The sequence below is a fragment of the Mastomys coucha genome, unplaced genomic scaffold, assembly GCF_008632895.1.
Source record: "Mastomys coucha isolate ucsf_1 unplaced genomic scaffold, UCSF_Mcou_1 pScaffold6, whole genome shotgun sequence".
Lineage (NCBI taxonomy): Eukaryota > Metazoa > Chordata > Mammalia > Rodentia > Muridae > Mastomys > Mastomys coucha.
In genome coordinates this window covers 72,935-83,147 of record NW_022196912.1, presented here as the reverse complement: position 1 = coordinate 83,147, position 10,213 = coordinate 72,935, and the positions used below count along the sequence as shown (strand labels likewise).

Genomic DNA, 10,213 nt, shown 5'->3' with positions numbered 1-10,213 from the left:
AGTTATTTATGTCCTTCTTAAAGTCTTCTACCCTTATTATGAGATGTGCTTTTATATCTGAGTCTTGTTTTCCAGTGTGTTGGGGTATCCAGTACTTGCTGGAGTGGGAGATCTGGCTTCTGATGACGCCATGTAGCCTTGGTTTCTGTTGCTTATGTTCTTGTGCTTTCCTCCTGTCCTCTGGTTACTGCTGGTGTTATTTGGTCTCCCTATCTCTGACTGGAGCCCGTTCCTCCTATGATCCCTGTTGTGTCAGAATTCCTCAGAGTCAAGCTGTCTCTGTGATCCTGTGTTCCCTAGATTCTGGGTGTTTCAGAGTTTCTGGGAGTCAAGGTGCCTCTGGAATCCTGAAATCCTGGTGTGACCAAGTTCTTGAGTACTTGTTCTGTTAGAACTCCTGGGAGTCCAGCTTTTACTGGATGTTGCAGGTGTAGGTGAGGAGCCAGAGCCCTGGGTTTGCTCTGCACACAGGTGTGACCTAGTAACTTATGACTCTTGCTGGGCAGGGGTTTGTATTTCCCTAATTCCTTTGGGGGGTCCCAGTTACGGTGGGTGTTGAGAAAGATGTTATGTCCTCAGCTGTGATCTTGAGTGTGTCAGAGCTCTAGTGCTCCTGGGCATGTCCAATCTCCTGGGATCAAGCTTCCTCAGTGATCCCTTGATCCTGCCATCCTGGAAGTTTCAGAGCACCTGGGAGTTGGCTTCCCTCTGGATGTTTTAGAAATATGGAATGCTTCACGAATTTGAGTTTAATCCTAGTACCGGAGCCATGCTAATCTTCTCTGTATCACTCTAGTTTTAGTATAAGTGTTGCCGAAGCAAGCACTATACTATTTTTGTTTTGTTTTGATTTATTAAAAGGTATGTTTTCTACACTCTTAATTAGGTTAGCAATGGTTATGTAACACAGTAGTAATTCTAAGACCTGAAACTTATTTTTTTTTGATTTGATGTGTTAATTCATAGTTAATTACATTAGAGGTACAACAGTTTATTGGGAGAGTAGGTAATATAAATGTATTGAAACATAAAGAATACCTTTCTGAATGTCCTTAGGTTTTCACACATTTATTTCTATTAAAATATAACTAAATCACCACTATTTTTGCCAACCTGGAAACACTTTAAAATAATTTCTGGTTAATACTGAGTTAAAGTGTAATCCTATGGAAGTCTCTACATAAAAATAAATGAATTAACTATGAATAAACTTGTCACTATAAATATTATCAAAGTTATTATAATTATGTAACTACTTCAACATGAAACGTAGAAACGTTTTAGGAATACACACTAAAAATGGAGGTGTGTGGGAGCCAATTCATTTAAGAATTTAATCATGTTACTCCTGTAATTCTTCATATCATTGTTTTGTTCCAGAACATTTTTCATTTAAGCTATTTTAGGGCATATTCTACTATGCACTACATGAAGGTTATTTCAAATAAAAATGATTCATGAGCAGTCTAGAGTAGATGAGTTAAAATATTCACAACTTCAATGAAAAAACAAAAAAAAACCCTCAGTATTCCATACTTGGTAGATTTTAATTCCATTTATGAATTATGCTTTCTTTAAAAATGTAACTTCTTAAGAATTATGTGACTAAGAAAATGATAAATTAATCTATTCTGAATTACACTTTTAAAGACATAGTATTATTTCTAATTAAATAAATGATCTGCAATTAAAAAACTCTATGCTTGACCCAAGGTCTTTAATTTGAATGACAATTTCTATTCTTCAGTTCTTCTTTAAGTCTACCTAAATTGACAGTTAATTTGCACACATTTGAATGCAAACAATATAAAGAGTCTTCATACCTTTAATATTTTCCCACAACTGCTTTATTGTTGATTTTCTCATAAAATGTATAGATATTTTGTGTTCTCTCAATTACTGTCAGACTCTGTCCACCTCCCTTTCCACTGAATTTTATGTTCTCATTTTCTCCCTTACTGGTATACAGATACATAGAGATAGATATGTTATATAGCTTTCAAAGATATATATATATATATGTATATATATATATATATATATATATATATATATATATATATATATATATATATCTTTGTGTGTATCAAAACAAAGCAAGAATTTTCAGATACAAAAATTAAAACAAACCAATGAGACCGAACCATTCCAAAACAAAATGAAAACTGTAAATGTATACAAACAAACAATCAAAAACAATGGAGTTTACTTTGTGATTATCAAATACTCCCAGATATGTGGCTTGTTTGTAACGTGTAAGCTGAAAAAAAAAATCCTTTCCCCAGGTGTCTTCTCCAATTTTATGTATTAACTGAGCATTTACACTCAACAAGCCTCTAAAATGGCCTCTAAAGGCAGAATTTTGTTTTGCTGTTTATATTTGACAGATTCACTGAAATAAACACAAGGGAGAAGCATAATTACAGAAACATAGAATTAATGGGTTAAACATGAATGAGTGAAGCAACATAAAATACCTCCATATTCCACATCAAAATAATCACAGAATATAATCTATAACATCTATAACTTTAGTAACATGTACAATGAAGTCTCATTCTATATCTAAAAATGTCAATTTTAATCAATTATATTTTTATGTGTCAACTTTTTATAAAGTTTCTTTTCCCTCTAAATATTTCTTATTTTTAGTTGAATGGAGGTTTGTACCAGTATACATGCCTATCTCTTACAATCTCTATTCTCTTAAGATTTGAATAACAATTTTTCTGATGTGCTATGTAAATATTAAGATATACAGTGAAAGTAATAAATAACAAAGAAATATTTCTTTTTACATTGCATATTTTATTTATTTACATTTCAAATGTTATCCTCCTACCTGCTTTCCCCTCACAAATCTACCTATCCCATACCCTCTTCCCCTTATCTCAGTATATCTACTCCCCTACCCACCCGCCCTTTCACACCTCCCTGTCCTGGCATTACCCTACACAGGGTCATCAAGCCTTCACAAGACCAAGGGCCTCTCCTTTCATTGATTCTTGACAAGACCATCCCCTGCTACATATGTGGCAAGAGCCATGGGTCACTCCGTGACATATACTCTTTGGTTGGTAGTTTAGTCCCTGGGAGCTCTGGGGGAGTAAGGGGTCTGGTTGGTTGATAATTTTGTTCTTCCTATGTTGTTGCTACCCCTTTCAGCTCCTTCAGTCCTTTCACAGTCCCACAAATATGCATCTAATTATTTCAGGAAGTAGAAATAGAAGGAATACTGCCTAATTCTTTTGTTTGGCTATACTTACCCTAATTACCAAACCACATAAGGCCCCAACAAAGGAAAGAGAATTATTAACTAATTTCCCTTATAATAAAAGCAAAAAATCTCAACAAAATACTCAAAAATAGTATACAAGAACATATCAAAAAGATCATGCACCATGACCTTGAAGGGATGGTAGGCAGTTCACCTGTTCCGGGGCACCAGGCCCCTGTCAATAGCTGCTGTCCTCCATAGATTTTTGTCCATCCGTCATATAAGAACAATGCCCCAAACCTCTCACAAGTAGATGATATGACCAGTGGTCATGTAGACTCAAGACAAATCTCCGTTTTAATGAGGTACCTAAAGGCCTGGAGGACTTAGCCAATAAGCTTTCCTTCCTAGATACTACTCTCTGCAAAAGATATTTAATCTCAGACCCAGCCTGAGAAGTGAGGTATGATTTCATTCATCCACTTTCTGTCATGACAATAAATGTCTTAAAACCATGGAATGTCTCTTTTTATTATGCTCTGCTATGGGGAGCCATGGAGAAGGTTTTCCTCTACAAAGCCACTGTCCAATTTCCTGTAGAAGGTCTCTCTGTGCTCCTAGGCATGGCTGACACAAAGCCAAAGACTGCTGCCCACTGATCCAAGAACTCTCCCCTTGGCACCAGCTAGAGCTCCCCTCTTTTCCCCTTAGGCCCTTGAGTTAAATCCAGCCAGTGAACCCCTAGTCCGATCTTAGCTCTTCAATGACATTCAGTGCCACCTGGGTGTCCCAGACCCACAGCCCCGTCTCAGGTCTGTGGAACCCTGGACCAGCTTCGGCTGTCCTGTGCCTCAGACTGTTCTTCCCCACCTTAGAGCTATGTCCAGAGGTTGCCCTATGGCCCAACACCTGCCCAGCGATGGTGTGTGATAAGCACGGTCAACTTCCTGTGTCCTACCTCCCCAAGCAGCCAAGCCCTGTGGCTAGACAGATGCAGGACCAAGTAGCCCTATACATATTGGAATTTATTCTTCTCTCATAGCTGTATAATGCTACACTAAACATAAATTTTCCTCTTAGCACAACCTTCATTTCGTCACAAAGATTGGATAACCTGTGTTTTTCTTTTTCTACAATTCTATAAAGTTTTGACTCAATTTTCATTGAGTAGGGAGATGTTCAGTTTCCATGATATGGTAAGTTTTCTGTTGTTTCTGTTGTTGATATTCCGCTTTACTCCTTTATGTTCAGATAGGATGCAGGGTATTATTTCAGGTTTCCTGTAAATACAGGAGATGTTCATTGTATTTGAGTAATTGGTTAATTTTGAGGAAATTCTGTATGGTACACAGAAGGTATATTTTCTTGTGTTTCGTTTAAATGGTCTTTGTTACATAACTATATGTTATGTACATTTGTTTTATAACATTAGTTATCTCACACATTTCTTAATGTTTTTCATGACCTGTCTTTTTGAAGGAGTGGAGTATTGAAATCTCAGAGTATCAGTGAGTGAGGAGCCACATGTAATTTACACTGTAGTAGTGTTTCTTTTACAAAACTTACATAAGCTTATGTCTTGTGCATAGATGTTAACTTAAATGTCCTGTTTTGGGATTTTTTTCCTTTGTGTGGATGCACTGTCTTACCCTGTCTCTTTTGATTCACTTTGTCTATTTTGTGGCAATCAGCTTTCAGGTTGGTGTTGTTTTGGTTTTGTTTTGTTCTGTTTCATTTTTTTTTTTGGACCTAGTTACTTGGAATACTTTTTTCAAATCTTGTAAAATGAAGAGATGTCCTTCCTTCATATTAATGTATGTGTGATGGATCTGTATCTACATTTATTCAGTTAATCTATGTTTATTGGGGAACTACAATCTTCGATATTTTTATCAATAACCAGTAAGTGTTGATTCCTATGTTTGATCTCTCTCCCTCTCTCTGTCTCTCTCTGTCTCTGTCTGTCTCTCTGTCTCCTTCTCTCTCTCCCTCCCTCCCTCCTCTGTGTGTGTACATATACATATGTGATTTTGTGTGTGCTTCCCTTTTTTGACTTTGCTCTTCTGACACTTATTTTTTGTGTTATATTTAATGTAATTTAACTCTTTCAGTTGGAATCTACTTTCTATCACATTTAGTAGAGCTGAATTTGGAGATAGGTATTGCTTAAATTTGATTTTATAATGGAATGTCTTATTTTCTCCATCTTGATAAATGAAATTTTGTTTGATATAGGAATCTGGGCTAACATCTGTGGTCTCATAGTCTGCATCAATCTGTTCTTGACCTTCTGATTTTTCTCTATTGAGAAATTGGGTATAATAGTAATAGGTTTGCCTTGGTCTTTTTTTCTCACAAATTTTATTTCTTTCCTTGATCTATAAGTTTAGTATTTTAATTATTATGTTCTGAGATGACTTTTATTGTAGTCCAGTCTATTTGGTGTCTGTTTTTCTATGATTATTTTTTTCTGTTTCTTTCCCTTCCATTTTACCCAGTATTCTTTTGTTTTGAATTTATTTATTTATTTATTTATTTTACATCCTAGTTACTGCACCACTCCCAGTCCCCCTAAACAAAGTCTCTAACTGCATCCATTCTGGTTTCCTCTTAGAGCATAGAATTCTCCCTGTGTATACACCAACCAAACACATCAGATCTCTACAAGGCTAGGTATATCCTCTCTCACTAAGGTCAGATAAGGCAGCACACCAGGAGAATTGATTCTACATACAAGTAACAGCTTTAGGAACAACTGCCCCTCCAGTTGTTGGGAAACTCACATGAAAACCAAGCTGCACATCCAGTAAATAAGGGTGGGAAAGGTGCTTGGTCCAGCCTTTTTATGATTTTTAGTTGATGATTCAGTCTCTGGAAGCCTCCAAGTTAGTTGAGTCTATTTGTCTTCCTATGGAGTTGTGAACCCCTTTAGGGTTCTCAATCTTCCCCCCATCTATTCCATAAGAATCCCCAAGCTTTGTTCAATGTTTGTCTGTGAGTCTTTGAATCTGTTTCAGTCAGCTTCTTGATATAGCCTCTCAGAGGACAGTCATGCTAAGCTCCTGTCTGTAATCACCATAACTGTGTATCAGTAAAAATGTCAGGGATTGGTGCTTGCCCATAGGATAGGTCTCATCATGGACCAGTTATTGGTTGGCTATCCTTTCAGTCTTTGTTCATCTTTGATCCTTGATTTCATGTAGACCAACCTCTTAGGTCAAAAATTTTGTAGTAGAGTTGTTGTCTTAGACCCTCTATTGGAGGGCATGCCTGGCTACAGGAAATGGCCTCTTTAGTTTTCCTATCTCCACTATTATGTGTGTTAGCTAAAGTTACCCCTATAGACTCCTGGTAGCCTATCCAACCACAGGTCTCTGGCATGTCCTAGAGATGGCCCCTATTTTGCCCCCCCTGCTAGCCTCAGATCTCCATTCACTGTTCTGGTCATTTGGCCCTCTTTCCTATCTTACCAGATACCTGATGGTGGTGTCTTAGTGACCTGGCTCTTGTTGATTTGATTCTTATGAGGTACTTTAGCCATTTGGTTGTCCCTACAGTTAGCTGAATGATCCTGATGACAGGTAGACTCTTCAGGATGGCAGTAGGTGGTATGTGTCCAACAATGGAGGTCAATGAGAAGTCCCCATGCTGGCTGTGACTCAGGAACACCCAAACAACAAGGGATTATTGAGGGAAAGTTCTAAGCTGCTGCTTCTTGAGCACAGGCTTCAGGCTTCCACAGAGAAGCAGGAAGCTCTTGGGCTCCCAGTGGTCTTATTAAGATGGTAGAACAAGCTGAGAGCCAGACAATGTTTGTCAGGGAAACAGGTGACGTTCACCTCTGTTGGATGTCTTACTGGACCCAGGTGAGGGATTGGTGTGGAAGGGATCCAAGAGGTCAAGCCCAGAGTCAGACCATGAATGTTAGTGGATCATAAACAACTCACCTCTCTCTTTTAAGGTCTCTGTTTTGGGCTTCAGCTTTGTTGAACTATTCAGGGCCAGCTGTGCTAGGCTTTAAAGAGAATCATAGTCTATTATTGATTATATTTTTAGACGGTCATCTATTAATATGTGATTGGGAAGTTTGTAATTAGAGCAGCTAATATCTTGGTCTTGTATTATAGAGTGGTTAGTTTTTCATTGGTTTCATTTTCCTTTTGGGTTCTTAAAGAGAGTGTGTTTGCTGTGTGTTGCCTAGTGGAAATTTTTAACCTGGAGTCCTAATTGGTATAGCCATTAGGGATTTCAATTAAAACATGTTTTTGGATGTTGACCATTGACACTTAAAAATGGAGATGAAACAGTACAGGTCATATTTTAGGGGTTCACAGTGTGGAGGAAACTCTTCTATAAAGATTTGTCTGGTCCTCTGGGAATGAAAGCAGAGAGTGGGGCTAGGCCACAACAGAAGGTCTGATACAGTGAATGAGAGTAGAACTTTTAAAAAAGGAGCCAGTCGTCGTGCCACATTCCTTTAATCCCAGCACTTGGGAGTCAGAGGCAGGTGGATTTCTGAGTTGAAGGCCAGCCTGGTTTACAAAGTAAGTTCCAGGATAGCCAAGGCTACATAGAGAAACCCTGTCTCAAAAAACAAAAAACAAAATGCAAAATACAAACAAACAAACAAAAAACAATACAAAACAAAAAACAAAACAAAACAAAAGAAAAGTAGAGAAGTGAAGGTTTGCAGGTGGCAATAGGTTTAATTAAACAAAAAGAAATAAAATGGTTATTACCTGTTGCTTTTTTCAGTTTATGTGCCTCAATGCCAATTGACCCTAAAGTCATTATTAATATGATAATTAGAGAAAGATATATGGTAATGCTTAAATTTTACCACTAGTATTTGTATTCACATTGTCTTTGGGAGTTGCTATATTAGGTGGGAACAAAACTTTTGGTTTCAGCCCATGCTGTTTTTGTAATAACAGCATACAATTATTACAATAACCACAACAGTCTTTGATATCCTTTCTTGGATCATGTCATCCCAGTTTATATCCCATGATAGCATATTAGGTTTTCCTTTCCAAACAGCTATATGTATATTCATTTAAACCATATCTATGTATGTACACTTCAATATTGTTTATATTTTCCAGGGCACCTAAAGAGAGATACAACTGGAGAAATCTATATTCTGAACTCAACTCCTTATATATTTTTTTCACTGAAGCATATTAAGGGAAATGTAATTGTTTAAAGAACAACAGCAAGAAAGCTATGAAGAAAAGCTTTGTAGTTTGTTGATACCCTACTCTTTGCTCTGTGAGTATACAAATTTGTCTTTTCAAATCTGAACTTATATAATTAGAAGGAACAGACAGTGGTATATCTAATTGTTTTTCCTTATTCTGCTCTTTTTGTTCCACATCCTATTTTTGCAAAACGATGACTGTTACTTTTACTGTTGCCATTGAATATTTAGCATTATTATTTTTACTTGAAACAAAACTATTTTTACCCTATTGACAACCAGCTGTTCTGTCCAAATCCGTTGTCAGGACAATATCTTTTAACACAATATTTGAAAGCAAATATTATATTACAGTCTTTCCATCCTAACACATATGCAGATTTATGGAGCCCTTAGGAATGATTGAATTTACCCTAAATATTATATCTATACTCTAGATAATAAAAATAAAAAAATAGCACTTGAAGTTAAGATCATGACATCTGCCTCCACCTTGTGGACATATGAGCCTTCCCTCTTGCCTGTCTGTCATGACAGTTCAAATTCAGGTAAGTGATTCTTTAAGAACTGGATTTTTAGCTGTTGTTCACTTGTCTATCACTGAATATTTTGAACTATTAATATTTCCTAATCTACTTAGACTAAACACACACAGAGAAGAGGGGCAAGAAATGGCTTTGACACACTCTATTTTACTAAAACTAGCCAGGAACACATGAACAGATGGGTTGAAAGAAATGTGATGAAAACCATGTGAAGGTGAAATAAGTCCTGAAGAGAGAAGCGAATAATAACAACTAAGACATTAAGATGGTAAATGAAGTGAAAATTAAAACTCACACCTTTTACCTGGAAACACTGTATAACTCCCAAGTGTCCTAAAATTTCAGATGATTGAAATGATTTTAATAGGGTACAAAAATGAGCAAATGTATGTACACAGATGAGAACCTAGATCATTGAACGTGACTCTTTTCCATTTATTTTAATGAAGTCAATTTTCTCTGAATTTCTTGATTTCTATAAAACAAATAAAAGGGCTCAACACCAGTACATATAAAAAAGACAAAGCAATTGTATGAATTAAGCTGTAACATATCTTAAAATTAAATTTCATCTTAAAATAACTTTAACTTTCAATTCATTTTTTAGAATCTGGAGAAACCATAGGCCACCTTCCATATCTCCTGAATGGTAAGTACCTTACAAAGTTTAACACACTTTTCCAAGACCCCAAGCTAAGCATTGAATCCTAAAACCCCAGATCAATATATTTACATGTACTGGTAAAATGAAAATCTTGATGTTAATTCTCTTAATAATTCTATTCATACAGAGGAAATGTTTGCTATTGTCAAGGAATTGATAATATAATTGGGTGAAATGGACATGCTTTAATCTCTTAACAAAGTCTGGGAAAGCAGATTTAGGGAATTATAATACATTCATATCAGCCAAATTTTTGTAACAATTTAACTTTCACATCATTTTTAGGAAGGTAGAAGATGACTCTCAAACAGAGATGAGAAGAATAAATATCTATAGTTAGCAATATGTGTTTCTTAAGTTTAAGTCTGTGTGAAGAATATATGAAAAAGGAAATTTATGATAAGACATAACTAGTGGAACTTTAACAGTGGTTCTCAGATTATTGCATGTAAAACTTACTCAAAACTATACTCAACTTAGCCAGGCAGTGACGGCGCATATCTTTAATCCCAGCACTTGGGATACAGAGGCAGGCAGATTTCTGAGTTAGAGGCCAGTCTGGTCTACTGAGTGAGTTCCAGGACAGC

At 36.4% G+C, this 10,213-nt stretch overlaps 1 non-coding gene across 1 annotated transcript; it reads right to left on the bottom strand.

Annotated features, from left to right (window-relative positions):
• Positions 1-719: 719 nt before the first annotated feature.
• Positions 720-826, bottom strand: LOC116081238. Its single transcript, XR_004114761.1, has one exon. It is a non-coding gene; the product is annotated as a U6 spliceosomal RNA (small nuclear RNA).
• Between the last annotated feature and the right edge of the window lie 9,387 nt (positions 827-10,213).